Raw genomic sequence first — 6,000 nt, forward strand, 5'->3', positions numbered from 1 at the left:
GTACTCACCTCCATTGTCGCTCATTAGCACAGCTGGAGCTCTTTGGAATTTATTCTTGACCATGGCAATGTATTCCTGGAGCTTGTCCACTGTCTCACTCTTCTCTTTGAGGAAATACACAACACAAAATCTTGAAAAGTCATCCAGAAATATTAAAATGTATCTATTCTTTCCCAGTGAGGGAACATTCATGGGTCCACATATGTCAGTGTGCACTATGTCAAGCACTTTGTTGCTTCTTTGTTCTGCACAACGTGGAAATGAAGGTTTTACAGCCTTCTCAGTAATACAGCTTATGCACTTTGCTGGAGCTTTGTTGCTCTGCTTTACCTGCAAACCTCTTACAAGATCTCTTTTCTGTAGATCCAGAATGACGTTGGTGTCTCTATGTCCAAGCCTTCTGTGCCACAGGTCCAGATCTGCTTCATCTTTCTGGCTGGAATGTGCCACTTTTGCAGACTGATTCTCTGAAAGATCAAGCTCATATACACCATTGATTAGCTCTGCTTGAGCAAACACTTTGCCATTTCTAGTCACCTTGCATTCTCCATTTCCAAATGTGATCTGGAAACCTTTCTTGTCCAGTGTGGACACGCTGATTAAATTGCAGCTCAGCTCTGGTACATACAAAACTCTAGAGATTGTGTTCTCAATGCATTCATTGTTTATATTGCATTTCAGACTCATGGAACCTGCACCTTTTGCTTTAACAATGTTCCCATCTGCAATTTCAATTTCAGATCCTTCTTCATCATTTATCTCATTAAAATAGTCCTTTTTATATGAAAAATGCGAGCTGGCACCTGAATCAATTATCCATTTATTACGTCTATTTTCACGATTCTGGACAGTTAAATTCCTTTCTTGCAGTAGCCATGTGCATTCACATTTCCCCTTCTTTTCTCCTTTTGGCTGAAAGGGGTGGGGTTTCTTGGCTTTAGGAGCCTTGCAATTCTTTGCAATGTGTCCTTCTTTGTTACAATTGAAACAAATCACTTTCTTAGGCATCTCTTTGGACTTTGTAAATTGCTAGCCCTTTGTGGGAATGTTCTGGGGTGCAGGAGAGGATATATTGACTAATTATATCCTTATCCAACTTGTACTAACAAGTTCCCAAAATATCAGCAGAGTTTATAGACATTCCCCTTTTAGTTCGCAACGGTAACGCTTGCACAGGTTCGCTAGAACCTCTATAATAATTACTCTGGTAATTTCCCCTTTGTTCCCTCTTAAAATACAAGACACGACACAGTCTTTATAAAAGTATAAAAGAGTTTACTCACGTTCTGTTCACAATATGATCCCAGAAGGTAGGCAGGCTTAAAAAGGTTACATGCAGTTAGAATCTATCTTGTAGCAAGATATTACTGTCCTCTCTTGGCTGGGAGCCAAGAGGGCATCCTTAGATGTTTCCTCATCGAAGGAAGATGGCAGAGAGAGAGGCAAGAGAGAGAGTGGCTGCCTGCCCTGTGCTTTTATCATTACCTGCACAGGTGAGGCCACACCCACCTCTGGTCACATGCGGAGGAAGTCCGTCCCCAGGAAGTTTACCTGCTTGCTGGACAGACATCCCTCCCCATGTTCTAACATGTACACTCTAGGAATGTTGTCATTGACTGCTCCTGTGTTTACATCCCACAGGCTGGAAGCTGGTGGACATCTCATGATGGACCTAAGAGAAGCTGGCAGATGTTGGTGGATGGAAACCAGTGGCATTTGTATTCAGAAGTTGGTGGAGGCTACAAGGTTAAAGCAGACAGATGTTTGTGGATGTCGGCTGATGGAAGTTCACCGTTGGAAGACAGTCAACAGAAGCCAGTGGATATTTGTGGATTGAAGCCAGGGCCCAAACATGAATGGATGTCATGTTTTTGGATGTCGGCTTTTATATGTTTGTGTGAGTACATGGGAGGTTTCAAATGTGGTTGAGGCAGAATGATGTTTGCATGTGCACAAATGTGATTTGTGAAAGGTAGATATTCATAAATAGATGGAACCCATGGGAGGGGGGATATTGGTTTTATGGACTCAGAGAATCGAGTTTGGGAGGGACCTTGAGGGTCATCTAGCCCAACCCCTTACAATGCAGGAATCTTTTGCCAAATGTGAGGCTCAAACCCACTGGTGTGCTTCTGAACTGCTAGGTTGGCAGGGGCTGGGACAGAGCAACGGGAGCTCACACTGTCATGGGGATTCAAACTGCCGACCTTCCAGTTGGCAAGCCCAAGAGGCTCAGGGGTTTAGACCACAGCACCACCTGCATCCCTTGTGTAATGCTTCAAAGGTTAAGAAAAGGCTTTACTTTGTGGCCTGCATTCTGTATAAACCCTGTTTAATACTTTAAAAACTACAACCAGGTGATGTAGGAATAGATTTTGGTATGTACATGTCTGCCAGAAACCAAATAAGAATAAATTATTCAAATGTTCCAAAAGTAGATACATGAAAGGAAGTAATTCGGGGGGGGGGGGAAAGCAGTAGAAACCTGAAGCAAGGGTGACTTTAGGAAAAATTAGACGGGTAGAGCCAAGTGGTGGTGAAGATTATTATTGCGGGAGCAAGAATTCCACTGTTTATGGATACTTGATCAAATTCAGGAGAATGCTGTTAGTAAGGTAGATGATGTTGAAACTAAGCTGGCCTGGGTGAGGCCAGTACCTGGTTGGGAAACAGGTGAGATATAAATGTAGTAAATAAACTAAGGGACGCGGGTGGCGCTGTGGGTTAAACCACAGAGCCTAGGACTTGTTGATCAGAAGGTCGACGGTTCGAATCCCCATGACGGGGTGAGCTCCCGTTTCTCGGTCCCTGCTCCTGCTAACCTAGCAGTTCTGTGATGGCCTGGGATTCCGATTCAGAGGCTGAACCAGAGGAATCCCGGCCTGCACAGGAGTCCCCGCCTCCAGGGCCGGCTGATCTGGGGCAAGGCCTAGATTCTGAGGAGCCTGCACCTGTGTCAGATCCTCAGGAGCAGGCACCAGGTGAAACCATTCTGGTCCCAGAGGTGCTTGAGGACTCAGTGTCTACAGGTGAGCCTCCTCCGGGGCCCAGTAACCCTTCGGCCTCTCCTGAACTGCAGAGGCTTAGGGCAGAGAGGCGAAGGGAACTGGTTGCTCCCAGGAGGAGTGCTCGCCTTAAGGCCAGAGGAGGCGGGGCTCCTGGGGGCCGGGACCGCCCCTGGCCTTAGAAGAAGATAAAGGTCAGTCAGCCCGGTCCCAGGTTGCGGGAGCAACGTTGTTGTTGGCTTCAGATCTTCCAGTGTTCCTGTTCCCTGCCCGGCCTCCTGCTCCTGACCTTCCAGCGTTCCTGTTTCCTGCCCGGCCTGCTGCTTCTGACCTTCCAGCGTTCCTGTTCCCGCCCGGCTCCCAGTTTCGGACCTCGCCTCTCATCTTGTGAACTCTGACTACGATCACGGTACCTTCCCCCCGGGACCAGCACAGTTTGCTCCCGCCACACCCGCACTCCCCCTTCGTTGGAGTGCGTTCGGGAAGAGCCAGAGGCCATGGCTGACCGGGCAGCTGCGCTGGTGGCATTCGCCCAGGAAAACCAGGCCTTGACCCACACCGTTCAGCAGCTAAGCGATGTGGTTGCGGCGCTTCAGCAGCGGTTGGAAGCCTTTCTAGATCCTGGGGCCGACGCCCTAGCTCCAGGCAAGTACCCAGTGGCCTTGCCAGAGAAATTTGATGGGACCCAGGCGAGTTTTCCCATGTTCCTCGCCCAGGCCAAGTTGTACATTCAGGGGCGAGCCCGGAACTTCCCTGACGACCGCACCAAGGTGCATTTTTTAATCAGTTTGTTAAAGGACCAGGCGGCCAAGTGGGCTTTGCCACTGCTCCGGCAAGACTCTCCTTTGCTAACGGACTATGTGGGGTTTTGTAACCACTTAGAGACTGCGTTTGGTAACCCTCTGAAGGAGAGCCAAGCCAATCGGGCGATTCGTCGGTTGAGACAGGACAAGTCCACAGCCGCCGCCTACGCCACAGAATTTCGGCTGTTGGCACAAGACTTGTCTTGGAATGACTCTGCACTACGGGACCAGTATCTTGAGGGACTGTTGGACGAGATACTGGACCAGTTGGCCATGATGGATCGTCCCACCACACTGGATACCCTCATTCAGCGGAGCCTGCAGATAGATGATCGGTTGGAGGACCGTCGCCAGGCCCGGGACCGCCAGCACTCCCGGCTCCTAGCGCCAGTCCTTCCCAGCAGGTCCACGCCCACAGCCGAGTTGCCAGTCGAGCCAACGCTGCTCGGGGCTGCGCGACCTCGGCTCTCCCCCTCGGAGAAGTCACGGCGTCGGGAGGGGAACCTGTGTCTTTACTGCGGTGGGGGTGGACATTACGCCCGTTCCTGTCCCAAGAAGCTACCAGTCGCAGGGAGACCGCCAACCTCGGTAGCCGAAGGCCCTAGCAACGTGGGGTCCCAAACCATGCAAGAAGGGCCCTCACCAGTGGAATTGCGACATCTCATGGTACCGGTGCGTCTCTACCCTCCAGGTGGGCCCTGGATTCTTACCCACGCTTTGGTAGATTCGGGGGCAACCCGCTCCTATATGGACACTGCCTTTGCCGCTCATCATCAGGTGCCACTTCAGAACAAGCCAGAACCGGTACAGGTGGAGGCAATTGACGGACGGCTCCTGCGTTCGGGTGCCGTCACTCGGGAGACCCAGCCCTTGGTCCTGTGTCTCCAGCAGCACCGGGAGGTGCGAACCTTGGACATTGCCTCCATGCCCCGGTTCCCCCTGGTGCTCGGAATGGACTGGCTGGAGGCTCACAACGTTCAGATTGACTGGGTCAAATGGACCGTGCACTTCCCAGACCCATGTTCCCATGCTCAGTCCGAGATGCTAGCGGCCGCACCCACGGAGGAGGCAGCACCCACGCTCCCAGCCGTGTACCGGGACTACCAAGACGTGTTCGAGGAACGGGGGGCAGACCAGCTGCCGCCGCATCGGTCTTTTGACTGCGGCATAGACCTCCAGCCCGGAGCGCCCCTACCGGTGAGTCGCTTATACTCTCTAGCAGAGCCAGAGCGCGAGGCTTTGCAGGACTTCTTGCGCAAGAACCTGGAGCGTGGTTTCATTAGGCCTTCTACCTCGCCCACCGCTGCGCCAGTGCTCTTTGTTAAGAAGAAATGTGGGGAGCTCCGCCTTTGCCATGATTACCGGGCCCTGAACAAAATTACCATCCCAGACCGGTACCCCTTGCCCCTTATTTCGGAGTTGCTGGAGCGGGTGCAAGGGACGCAGGTGTTCACCAAGCTAGACCTCCGGGGGGCCTACAATTTGATTCGGATCCGAGCCGGGGATGAGTGGAAGACAGCATTCGGGACCCGGTACGGGCAGTTCGAATACCTGGTTATGCCCTTCGGTTTGTGCAACGCGCCTGCTGTGTTCCAACGGTACATCAACCACGTGTTCCAGGACTTGCTAGACAAGTACGTGGTGGTGTACTTGGATGACATTCTGGTTTACTCCCGTGACCCGGCTCGCCACGAGGGTCATGTCCGGACCGTGCTGCAGCGCTTGCGCCAGCACCGTTTGTATGCAAAGCTCAGCAAGTGCGAGTTCCATCAGCGGTCTGTGGACTTCCTTGGTCACCGACTCTCTCCAGATGGGATGCAGATGGATCCTGGGAAGGTGGCAGCGGTTCGAGAATGGGCGGCACCTCGGAACCGCAAGGACCTACAGCATTTCCTGGGGTTCGCCAACTATTACCGGACCTTCATTGCAGACTATGCTCATCGCACCACCCCGTTGACCCGGCTACTGCGCCCCAAGACACCGTTTTCCTGGGACAAGGAGGCAGAGGAGGCATTTCAGGGGTTGAAGGCCTGTTTCCAGAGAGCGCCGATCTTGCAACATCCTGACCCCTCTCGACCTTTTGTGGTGGAGACCGACGCCTCCAGTACGGCTCTCGGTGCCGTCTTGTCTCAGCAGTATGGACCTGAAGCGCCACTCCTACCCTGTGCCTTCTATTCCCGCCAGCTCCTTCC

Source organism: Podarcis erhardii (assembly GCF_964252035.2).
Source record: "Podarcis erhardii genome assembly, chromosome: 11".
Lineage (NCBI taxonomy): Eukaryota > Metazoa > Chordata > Lepidosauria > Squamata > Lacertidae > Podarcis > Podarcis erhardii.